The 12,296-nt window shown below is 44.7% G+C and overlaps 1 protein-coding gene across 6 annotated transcripts in view; it reads left to right on the top strand.

The window, feature by feature from the left end:
• Positions 1-12,296, top strand: part of bnc2 (basonuclin 2) — a 592,281-nt gene that overhangs the window by 319,318 nt on the left and 260,667 nt on the right. The gene's annotated exons all lie outside the window — the stretch shown is intronic.

The following is a 12,296-nucleotide window of genomic DNA, read 5'->3' as shown; positions in this document are numbered from 1 at the left end:
TTCTCACTTGGATGTGGTACTGTTGGTAATCCAGAGATTATTACTTTTTAGGCTTTCCTTGCTAATTTCCTACCTAGTTCCCCAAATCCTGACTGCAGGACCACATCCCTCTTTCTACCTATGTCATTGGTACCTATTTGGAACACAACTGCTGGCTGCTCACCCTTCCCCCTCAGGATGCTCTGCAGCCATGCAGTTGCATCCTTGACCCTGGAACCAGGGAGGCAACGCCACCATGGATTCACTTTTGTGATAGCAGAAATGTCAATGCCCCTAAATATCAGTGGGTAGCACTCTCTTGTCTGCCACAGTTGTGAACATACTCAATGAATAAACATCTGCAGGCCATAGGTTCAAGAGAATTGAACACACAATCTCGGTTCATATTCCAGTCCAGTGCTGAGTCAGTGCTGCACTGACCGTGGGTCAGTACTGAGGGAGTGCTGCACTGCTGAAAGGTCAGTACTGAGGGAGCACTGCACTGTCAGGGGGTCAGTAGTGAGGGAGCATTGCACTGTCCGGGGGTCAATAGTGAGGGAGTGCTGCACTGTGGGAGGGTCAGTACTGAGGGAGTGCTGCACTGTCAGGGGATCAGTACTGAGGGAGTGCTGCACTGTTGGAGGGTCAGTACTGAGCGAGTGCTGCACTGTTGGAAGGTCAGTACTGAGGGAGCACTGCCCTGTCAGGGGATCAGTACTGAGGGAATGCAGCACTGTGGGAGGGTCAGTACTGAGGGAGTGCTGCACTGTCGGAGGGTCAGTACTGAGGGAGTGCTGCACTGTGGGAGGGTCAGTACTGAAGGAGTGCTGCACTGTTGGAAGGTCAGTACTGAGGAAGCACTGCACTGTTGGAGGGTCAGTACTGATTGCTGCACTGTTGGATGGTCAGTGCTGAGGGAGCACTGCATTGTCGGAGGTTCAGTACTGAGGGAGTGCTGCACTGTCGGAGGTTCAGTACTGAGGGAGTGCTGCACTGTCTGTAGCTTAGTACTGAGGGAGTACTGCACTGTCGGCGGGTCAGTACTGAGAGAGTACTGAACGGTCAGAGATATCATCTTTTGGATGAATTTCTAATTTCTACTCCAGAACACCCCTTATTATATTTCCTTTTAAAAAGAATAAAAATCCAATGGTTGCAGGCCAGAAGAAACGACATGTGCCTTTTTGATGTGGCCCAGATGCGAGGAGAAATCTGTCATTCGGGGCAAGGAGGGAAGATCAAGTTCCACCAACACCCCTGAAGCTATGTGGCGAGACCAGACTAGACAGTCAATGACTAACTTGAAATATGTGGCAAGACATATGATAACAAGCTTGTTTGCTGTGGTGACAATATTCAGCTTTATCTATGTGCACAGTGCCTAACAACCACAGGCATGCTGTGTGCCGTACAGCAAGGAATTAGAAACACTTCACATGCAAGGAGCCCAAAGCTTTGACAAGGATGTGGTTAATTGCTTCAGCAAATGAACTGTTGTATTCTTCTCTGTTATTTCTAATTCCAGTAATTGTTTTCATTTTAATCCGACGAGAGGCTCAGGCGTTTGACAGCACTCCTAACACAGCTAGCATGTAACTTTATTCAAAAGGTGCCAGAAGTTATAGACTAATAGACTGCAAGTTACTAATTACCACAGCAATGTTGCTTAAGTAGCTTTTCAGCTGTCAATGCTGAGAGTGTAGCATGAAGCTGCACTCATTATTAGAAGAGCAGGACAGTATCATGTTTTTGAAATAAATAAACTCATCCCATCCATTGACACACCGGGTAATTTATCCTGGAATTGGACCAGATATACTAGGGAAGGTAGATAGTTGTTCTGCTGGAACCCATCAATGCGAAGGCGCTTCTGGAAATTCAACTCCTTCCCTCTGCAAAAAACAAAATAATACCCCCGTTAAAGAGACAGTGCCCCCACTGAAACCTCCCACCAAACACTTTGCCATATCTGTATATAGAAAGCAAAAGAGAATTTGCATTTGTATATTTACGGGGAGACAGCGGATTGGTAGTGTCACTGGGCCAATAATCCAAAAGCTAAGGCTCTGGAGGCACAAGTTCAAATCCCATCATGGTGGCTGGAGGAATTTAAACTGAATTAATAATCTAAAAAAAAAATTGGACTATAAAGCTGGCCTTAGCAATGGTGACAACGACAATTATCATTGATTGTTGCACAAACCCAATTAGTTCACTAATGTCCTTTAGGGAGGGAAATCTGCCATCCTTGCCTGGTCTGGCCTACATGTGACTCCAAATCCACAGCAATGTGATTGATTCTTAATGCCTTCTTCAATGGCCAAGCAAGCCACTCAGTTCAAGGGCAATTAGGGATGGGCAACAAATGCTGGCCTTAGCAGCGACACCACATCCCATGACAGAATAAATAAAAATAAATGAGGGAAATTAATGCCCATTAAGGGTCTCATGCTGCTGCCGCTCTGATTTAATGGCTGGTGCTCAACATGCAGCCCGCTAGGTTTAACCCTGTGCTGCTGGACTGTTAAAGGGAAGGGATGCCTCTTGTTGGGCCCCTGGTGCCAATCGGAGGACCTCCCTCCTGTTTTGCCTCCCCATTTCCCCCCTGCCCCTTGTCCTGTCCAACGTGACCTCCCAACCACCTCCCTTGTTGGGCACTGTTAGCCTGGCCCAGTGAGATCTCGGACTTATCTGAATATCAGGGTCCATTGCTGAATGCCACCTCTTTGGTGTAGCTGTAGTGCCAGCAGTAGCCACCACTCCTGCTGGTGCTGCTGGTGTGCAGAGCTGCTGGCTTCTGATTGGCCGGCAACTCTATGAGGCGAGATTTCCTCCTGGAGACAGACGGAAGTCCCGCCTCAAAATAATCAAAAGGCAGTCACCTGAAAAATTCAAGCAGGGGGAGGCGGACAAGTGGAGGTGGGTTTACCCCTTTATGTTTACACTGGGATGGAGGGTGCCCATCCTCCACATATAATCCAGCTCCAAGTCTCTGAAGTGTGACTTTCTGGCAGAAATGAAAGTGCTACCCACAGAACCACAGCTGAAATGTTGGGCAGAGAGAAAGTTGTAATTATGCCACTAATTACATCCCTGCTACAAATCTACAATCTCCGTCTTAAGGCTTTAGTAAAACCGCTTTTGCACCAGTTATAATGGCCACTTTCACCATGTGCTGGCATCCAATGTGCAGCAGGAGTTTGTCAAGAGTCTATTTCAAGAACTGCCCGTTCAAGCTGTCTGTTTAAAGAGTTGTCACCACTATTGTGGGGGGTGGGTGGGGAGGTGCGTTAGGGTCTGATCACTTGCCACACCTACCTTAACACAATCCTTCATAAAGGCAGCAAGCAGCTGATGTCAGAAATTTAGAAGATGGGAGTGAATGGTGGGACATCGTGAAAAGAAAAAATAGATACAGATTTTTGGTGCAATAGCAAATATTGGAGTTTCCACAAAATGCTTTCCAATTTTAAAAAATGTCTACATGGCGTTGGGTGATATTGCTAAGATATGCCTGTATCTCTGAATCTATTTAAACCCAGTACACCATAAAGTGTAACATTGCATTCATAAAGCACCTTTCACACCTCAGGATGTTCCTAAAACACTTTACAGCCAATGAAATACTTTTGAAGTGTTATAATGTGGAAATTGTGACAGCCAATATGTGCACAGCAAGCTCCCACAAACAGTGATGTGAAAATTAATAGATGACCTGTTTTTGTGATGATGTTTAAGAGGTAAATATTGGCCAAGAACACCATGAAGATCTCTCCTATTCTTCATCAAAATATGCCTTGGGATCTTTTAGGTTCACCTGAGAATTTGGAGGGGGCCTCAGTTTAGCATCTCATCCAAAAGACAGCACCTCGCCAGTGCAGCAATCCCTCAGCACCACAACTCCAACAACGCAGTCTTTCCTCAGTACTGCACTGGTAATGATGGCCAGGATTATGTGCTCAATTCTCTGGAGTGGGACTCACCACCCTCTGACTCATAGAGAATACCCATAACAAACCATATACAGTACTTCACACTGCACGCAAGATCCAGGACTCTACCTAGTGCATAGGCTTACGAGAGAGGATCCATCGTTAGCTCTTGTACACTAAATAGTTCATTAGTGTGTCCCTGTAACAGCTTAAACAGAGATTTATAAAGATGATGCCAGAACTGAGAGTTCATACTTATTAAGTAAGGCTGACAGGCTGCGTTCTTTAAAAAGTGAAGCCTTACCTGATGGAGGCCTAGTGAAAGGGTTCAATCAGCCGTGTGTAGAGAAGATGTTTCCATTTGTGGGGAGAACAACACTAGGGTCATAAATATAAGCTAGTCACTAATAAACCCAAGAGGGAATTCAAGAGAAACACCTGAATCTAAAGAGTGGTGAAAAGAGTGGAATTTGCTACCACAGAGAGTGGTTGGCCCAGGTGAAGAGTTTATATGATTTAAGAGGAGGCCAGACAAAAATGAAAGAGGAAGGAATAGAAAGATATGATGATGGAGTGAGGTGGAGTAGGGCGGGCATAGACTCTGGTGGAGCACAAATGTTGGTAGGGACCAGTTGGGCCAAATGGCCTGTTTCTGTGCTGCAGACTCTGTGTGACTCTATGTCAGTCTGTGATGATTTGGAATGCAAAGATTTTTCATGAATTTGCTGTTTCAGGATGTCCTCTACATCACAAGCTAATAGATGGGGATGATATGGATTTATTAGCAATTTAGACTGACAATAAGTTTTAACATCAAGCGTTCAGCAAATCACTGGTGCTGTCCAACAGTGTGGCATCTCAGCAAGTGCATTGGCTGGCACAGGATGATGCTTTGACCAGAATTTTTGTCTGTGTTAAACTTAGTGAAATAGACATGAGTCTATTTCCCCAAACATGAGTTTGTAGGGAAAGTTGGATTATTTTTAATGAGGAGAATAATTTCAACCCATGAAGATCACAGCAGAACCAAATGGAAATTTGCATTTACGTATTCTGGAAAATCCAACACACTGTCATTTTTGCAAATTCTTTATAAACTTTAATTCCACAGGAGCTTGGGAACTTTTGGTGTCTACACATTTTGGTTACAAATGAGAAAGTAGAAAATCAAAAGCTTGGATAATACACAATTGTAACCAGCAACACTATCAGTCCTTGAGGGAAGTGTAAAGCACTTTGAGAATGAATAAATCAATACAAAATATGAGTTTCCTCCCTCATATAACATCAAAGCAAATGTTTTCTATAAAAAATCGCTTAGATTTGAAATGATTGTTAAGTGTTAATCCCAATTAACAATGTTCCATGGATAAATCCAATAGAGAATTCAGGAGAAAGTTCTTTACTCGAGGAGTGGCGGGAATGTGGAATGCGCTGCCATTGGGAGTAGTTGAGGTGAATAGTATAGATACATTTAACAGGAAACTAGATAAACTAGATAAGCCACACTTTAGGAAAAATGCGAAGGCATTGGAGAGAGTGCAGAAAAGATTCACGGGAATGGTTCCAGGGATGTGGAATTTTGGTTATGAGGATAGATTGTTGAAGTTGGGACTGTTTTCCTCGGAGAAAGGAAGGCTGAGAGAAGATTTGATAGAGGCATTCAAAGTCATGAGAGGTCTGGACAGAGTAGATAGGGAGAAACTGTTCCCACTCATGAAAGGGTGGAGAATGAGAGGGCTTAGATTTAAAGTAATTTGCAAAAGCAATGTGAGAAAAAGCTTTTAAACACAGTGTGGTGGAGGCAGGTTCAATAGAGGCATTCAAGAAAGAACTAGACTGTTACTTGACAAGGAAGATGTTCAGGGTTATGGGGAGAAGGCAGGAGAACGGCATGAAGTAAATTGCCAATTTGGAGAAACAGTGCAGACATGATGGGCTGAATGGCTTCCTGCGCTGTAATGATTCTGTGATGTGGTGATACGGTGAGATGAAGAGGGGTGGGAGGAGGCTCATGTGGAGCATAAAACTGACCCAGACCAGTTTGGCCAAAAGGCCTATTACTGTGCTGCAAATTCAATGTAATTTTATATGTAATCCTGGTTTAAACAGATCCTAATTTTCAAATTAATAATTAGGTCAAATAAACGTAGAAGCAAAATAAAATCATCTCCTATTGCTATCGAGTAGACTGCAGGTTATTATTTCACCTTTCTGAATCTTTGAGGAAAGACCTGGTAATGCGAAGGTGTGAAACCACTGAGAAGTTGTATCCTCCACATCTGAGCACTGAGGTGGAGCTGGATTCAGTTTAGATTAACAGGGCTGTCATAGAGTTGCTGTAGAAAACACTATTAACCAACAGCAACTTGCATTTATATAGCACAGGAAGTGTTATTTTATTTTAGTAAAATTAGCTAGTAAAATATATTGAACAGAGTAAAATATCCCAATCAGAGGTATCTGATGCTCTCTCCTTTAACCAGCTGCCTAAATGGCTAATTGTGACTGAGCAGCTTAATATAAACTCCAATAAAAAGGGCAAAATAATATTGCTTTCTTCCTAGTTGTCTTCACATTCCAACTGAAGCCTAGGTGTGAAGGAATTTCACTTTGTACCTGTGCTAACAAATTGTTGAGCACACTAGACCTGACTTCAGACTGAAACCGCTTCACACACTTGCTGCAGTGTAAGCACTGCTGTAAAGCCTCAGTGAACCTCAAAGCAGTTCTAAAGATGTGTCCTCTCTGTCATAACATGCCAATATGAAGGGCAGTGAGCAGGTTTGTAATGTGCAACTGATCACAATGCAGCATTTGGCTGTGAGAGTATGGAACTATTAACAACACAAAAAAAGCTGAAATTGTGTGCATGGCAAGTAAAAAAGATTTTCTCTCCATCTGCACCGGCTCTGGTTGTTTGGGTAGCACCCTCATCTCTGACTCCGAAGGTTGTGGGTTCAAGTCCCAATCCAAGACTTGAGTGTGACAATCTAGATGTGTGCTGCAGTGTTGGAGGTGCTGTCTCTTAGATGACACATTAAATTGAGCTCATCCGCCCTCTTAGGTGATTGTAAAAGATCCCACTGCACTATTTTGAAAAAGAGCAGGGGAGTTCTCCCCAGTGTCCTGGCCAATATTTATCCCTCAGCCAACATCACAAAAACAGATTATTGCTGTTTGAGAGAGCTTGCTGGGTGCAAATTGGCTGCCACACTTCCTACTTTACAACAATGGCTACATTAGTACAAAAAAAGACTTCAGTGGCTGTAGATTGTTTTCGGATGGCCAGTGGTCATGAAAGGCGCTCTATAAATGTAAGTCTTTCTGTCTGTCTTCCATGCAACTCTCAAACTCCAAACAGGTTTTCACCTCATCCCTAATTTTCATTCTATCACAAAGGAAAGATAAGCATTTTATCCCTTTCAGCCTCTTGTGGCGTTGATCCTTTCCCCTGTCCTGGCTTGGCCTGGGGCAGGAGGAGGGTAATATGAACACGTGAACATACGGATTAGGAGCAGGAGTAGGCCACTCGGTCCCTCAAGGCTGCTCTGCCATTCAAAAAGATCATGGCTGATCTGATTGTAACCTCAAATCCACATTTCTGCCTACAAACACACACACACACACACACACCCACACACCCCACCCACCACCACCCCCCCCCCCGATAGCCTTTCAACCCCTAGGTCTAGGGGATGAGGTGGGTCATGGGGCTGTGGGTTGCAGGAGGAGGGTACAGCAAAAAGGAGAGAGTCTGGGATGCAGAGCAGGGTCTGAGAGGGAATGTTTTGCAAGGGAAGGGAGGGCCACAGGAGATTCCCACTCAGGCCTGAATGAAAACTGCAGTCAGTCCCTGATGATACCATCTGAACCCATCAATCCATTGTGGAGCTGGATCTGGCTGGATTTGTGCAGGTGCCTTGCTCAGCCGGGCGGGTTAAAACCATGGCCTGAAGGATCAGGCAGCTCCAGGGTGGGTAACTAATGCTGAGCTCTTTAACTCTCTATCCATCTGGATTCCGTCCAAATACAATGACTCCCACATGTTCCTTTATGCGTAGCATGGCGGTGAGAATGCTTACTAAAGGGGGTTGGAGGGGTGGGGTTGGTGGTGGAAATGTTCAGTGTTACTGGCGTTTATGGCACTGAGAAAAGATTAACATGTAGACTCGCAGCAGGCAGTCTTTATTGAATTAACTTTATTAACACCTCCACAACAGAGAGGGCAATATAACAAAATGCTCGTCTTGCAATATACTGCAGTTACAAATATGGTGATGGTGGGGTGTTGCAGATCAGAGTTCGAATTGCTGTGACAACATGCATGTCCTAGTCAGGAGCCATGGATAGTGACGGTGGAGGATCCAATTTTCTTTCCATCACTTGGCTGACCAGGAATCTCTCCCACTCGCCATTGGCATGTGTTGGGAGGATTTGCAGATTGATAATCAACCTGTTCGGCTGGGTTATGAACACACCTTCCTTGGCCAGCAAGACTTGGCATGCGACTTGAATCCAGAGCCTCTGATTCAGAGGCAGGGATACTACCCACTGCATGACAGGACCTCCCCAATTACAAACGTAATTTCACCTATATTCTCAACTTGTTTTCAAATCCTTCCATGGTCTTGCCCTCCTTATCTCTCTAACCTTCTCCTGCACCTACAACCCTCTGAAATATTGGTGCTTCTCTAAGTCTGGCCTCTTCCATCCCCAATTTTAAATTGCACCATCATTGGCAGCCATACTTTCACTTGTATGTACCCTAAGCTCTTGAATTCCCTCCCCAAGACCCTTTGCCTCTCTACCTTTTTCTCCTCCTTGAAGATTCACCATGGCTGTTTTGATAGCACCTTCCAAACCTGCAGCCTCTACCACCTAGAAGGACAAAGGCTGCAGTTGCAGGCAGCAGGCACCACCACCTGCAAGGTCCCCTCTAAGCCACACATCACCCTGACTTGGAAATATATCACCGTTCCCTCAATGTCACTGGATCAAAATCCTGGAACTCCCTCCCTGACAGCACTGTGGGTGTACCTACACCACATGGACTGCAGTGGTTCAAGATGGCAGCTCACCACCACCTTCTCAAGGGCAACTAGGGATGGGCAATGAAATGCTGGCACAGCCAGCGAAGCCCACACACGATGAAAGAATACATTTAAAAAATGCTCTTTAAAATCTACCTCTTTGATCAAGCTGTTCAAATATCTCTTTATGTGGCTTGGTGTTGAATTATATTTGATAAAGCTCCTCTGAGGAACTTTGGAACATTTTACTATGGCCAAAATATTGTCGTTGGCATGCAGGGGCGGACCCAACACACTGACGCACAACATGATGCGCAATGACATCAGGCATGCGTCCCGACGTCATTGTGCGTCATTTAGATATTTTGTTTGGAGGGCAGGTGCCAGCCGAACTGTCAGCGGCCTATTAAGGCCATTAAAAAACCAATTAAAGTTGTTAGCAATGCTGCCTGCCCAACCTTAAGGTTGACGGGCAGGCGAAGAGCCCAAGCGGCCTTCGCACTTTTTAGGAAACCTCATCCATGGGCGGGATGAGGTTTCCTAAAACATTTATTAATTAAATGAAAACATTTTCCTAAATGTAAAAACATGTCCCAGCTATGTGACATGCTCAAATGAGGGGACATGTTTAAATAGTTTTGTACTTTATTTTTAACAAAATCTTTTTATCAACTTAATCTCCCCGAGGCAGCTCCGTGCCTCAGGGAGATTTCTGCGCTCTTTCGTTCGCATGTGCAAAAGAGCGCAAGCCCTGACTCTCCCTCCTCCCCCTGCCCACAAAGGCAGCACTGAGCGCTACCTGCCATGCGTCACATTGAGTGGGCCTTAATTGGCCCACCCATATAAAATGGCGGTGCGCAGCCAATCGCGGCCGGCGATTGACTCCGCGCCTGAACCCGGCCCGCTCCCGCCCAGCCTGCTCAACATAGGTAAGTTTCTGACCTATGTTAAAGGCACTATATGAATGCAGGTTGTTGTTATAGACTCTGAGTTGTTGTCTATTTTGGTTTAGTAATGTAAATTATTTTGTCATGGGCTCACACAGTAAAATGACCACAGCTTTAAATGTTTGGAGGGATTGATAAATTGTTTGTCAATCTCAAATCTCAGCGCTGTCATTGCTAACAACATTCCCTCAGTGTTAACAGCATTGGTAGACTGATCTGATAGCCTTCAAGCTGGGAGTTTACTTTGCCTAATGATGATAAGCCCCCAGCCCTCTCCAATTTCTTTTATCACATGTTAAAGGGACACTGCCTTCGTGTAAAAGCATTTGGCAAATCTATTTACTTTGTGAAGGAAGAATGCAAGATGAGATTTGTCACAATATTATCAGCTGCAAGACATGTGATGATATGTTTTCCTTTGTGTCTTAGTTAAGAGGAATGTTTGTCAGAAACCGTTTCACACAATGACCACATTCCATTATGTTCCATAGCATGGACAACACAGAAACAGACCATTCTGCCCATCTGGTATGTGCTGGTGTTTATGCTGCACAGGAGCATCCTCCCACCTCATCAAACTCCACCAATACACCTGTGCCAGTGGTGACTCAGTTAGTTGCACTCTGACCTCTGAATCATAAGGTTCTGGCTTCAGGGCCGACTCCTGGGCTTGAACACACAAACCAAGGCTGACACACTCCAGTCCAGCCTCAGGGAGTGCCAGCTTTTGAATAAGACATTAAACTGGAGCCCCAGTGACTCTCTTAGGTGGACATAGGAAAGATCCCATGGTGCTACTCCAGGAAGAGCAGGCGAGTTCTCCCTGGTGTCCTGTCCTGTGTTTCAGCCTCAGGCAACATCACAAAAACGGATTATCTAGTCATTATCACAATGCTGTTTGTGGGATCTTGCCCTGTGCAAATTGGCTGTGGCTTTTCATACGTTACAACACTATTCAAAAGTATTTCATTGGTCATAAAGCACTTTGAGTCACCCGGTGATTGTGAAAATGCAAGTCTTTCTTTTCTACCCTACTATTCCTTTCTCTTTCATATATTTATTAGGCTGTTTCCTGTGAAAAGGCCCTTGTTCTACAGTGCTATTGTTCTATTTTCTACCACATTTATGAAATGCAAAAATACCTATCTTTGGTATAGTTGTCACGTGAGATATAAAACAAATTGTTACAAGAAAGTCTCAAGAAAATCCTGATAAACTAATTGTAGTTTTATATATTATCTCAGGGGAGAAAAATAGAAAATACTTTAAAAAAAAAGTTCAATATTCAATAAAATCCTTTATCCATCTATTTTTTAAAACTTGAATTTTGTACATGTTGTGAGTGTAACTTTTGAGTGGATGGCACTGTTTCAGTTTTACTGTGAGGGACACAACCATGGCCTGAATCTTCTGCTCAGTGAGCGGGTTCAGGCCCCACACTCCAACGTGTAAAATAACATACGGTGACATCAGGCATGCATCCCAACATCACTGCGCGTCATTCCGATCTTCAGATCGGCGGGCGCACACCAGAATTGGCTGTGCACCCACCGAACTGTCAAAGGCCTATTAAGGCCATTAATCAACTAATTGAGGTACTTGTCAGGGCTGCCTGTCCAACCTTAAGGTTGTTGGGCAGGCGAAGAGCCCAGGCGGCTTTCACATTTCTCATGGAACCTCATCCACGGGCAGGATGAGGGGCAGAATTTTGCCGTCGATGAGCAGGGGGTGGGGCCCGCTCACTGACGCGTAAAATGACACGGGATAACATCGGGGGAACTCCCGACGATACCGCGCTCCATTTAAATTTTCAGGAAGGCGGGGTCGCAGCAAAATCAGCTGTGCGCCCGCTGACCTGTCAATGGCCAATTGAGGCCATTGACAGGATCAATTAAACAATTAAAGGAACGGCCCATCCAACCTTAATGTTGATGAGTTGGCCAGGAGCCCCAGCGGCAGTTAGAGAAAACATGAAACCTCATCCAGCGGTGGGTTGAAGTTTCATGCAGGGTTTTAAACAGTTTAATAAGGTTTTACTGTAATTTATGAACATGTCCCATCCCATGTGATTGTCACATGAAGGGACATGTCTGAATAATTTAATTTTTTTATTTTTCACATTTTTATGACTGTTCTTAATCTCCCTCAGGCAGCTCCGTGCCTCAGGGAGATTTCTGTGCTATTTCACGCACGTGCACAAAAGAGCGCAGGCCCTAAATCTCCCTCCTCTCCCCGCCCGCACAAGGAACACTTGGTGCTTCCGGGTGCATGTCACACTGGGCAGGCCTTAATTGGCCATCTGTTGCCATAAATGCCCACCAAATGCAGCGGCTTACATTTTATTTTTTAATGACCTTTCAGAAATCACCTCTCTCCGGTGCTGAGGCCAGGGGGTCAATTGAAAA

This window comes from Carcharodon carcharias, chromosome 4 (assembly GCF_017639515.1).
Source record: "Carcharodon carcharias isolate sCarCar2 chromosome 4, sCarCar2.pri, whole genome shotgun sequence".
NCBI classification, from domain to species: domain Eukaryota; kingdom Metazoa; phylum Chordata; class Chondrichthyes; order Lamniformes; family Lamnidae; genus Carcharodon; species Carcharodon carcharias.
This window is presented reverse-complemented; position numbering and strand designations above follow the sequence as displayed.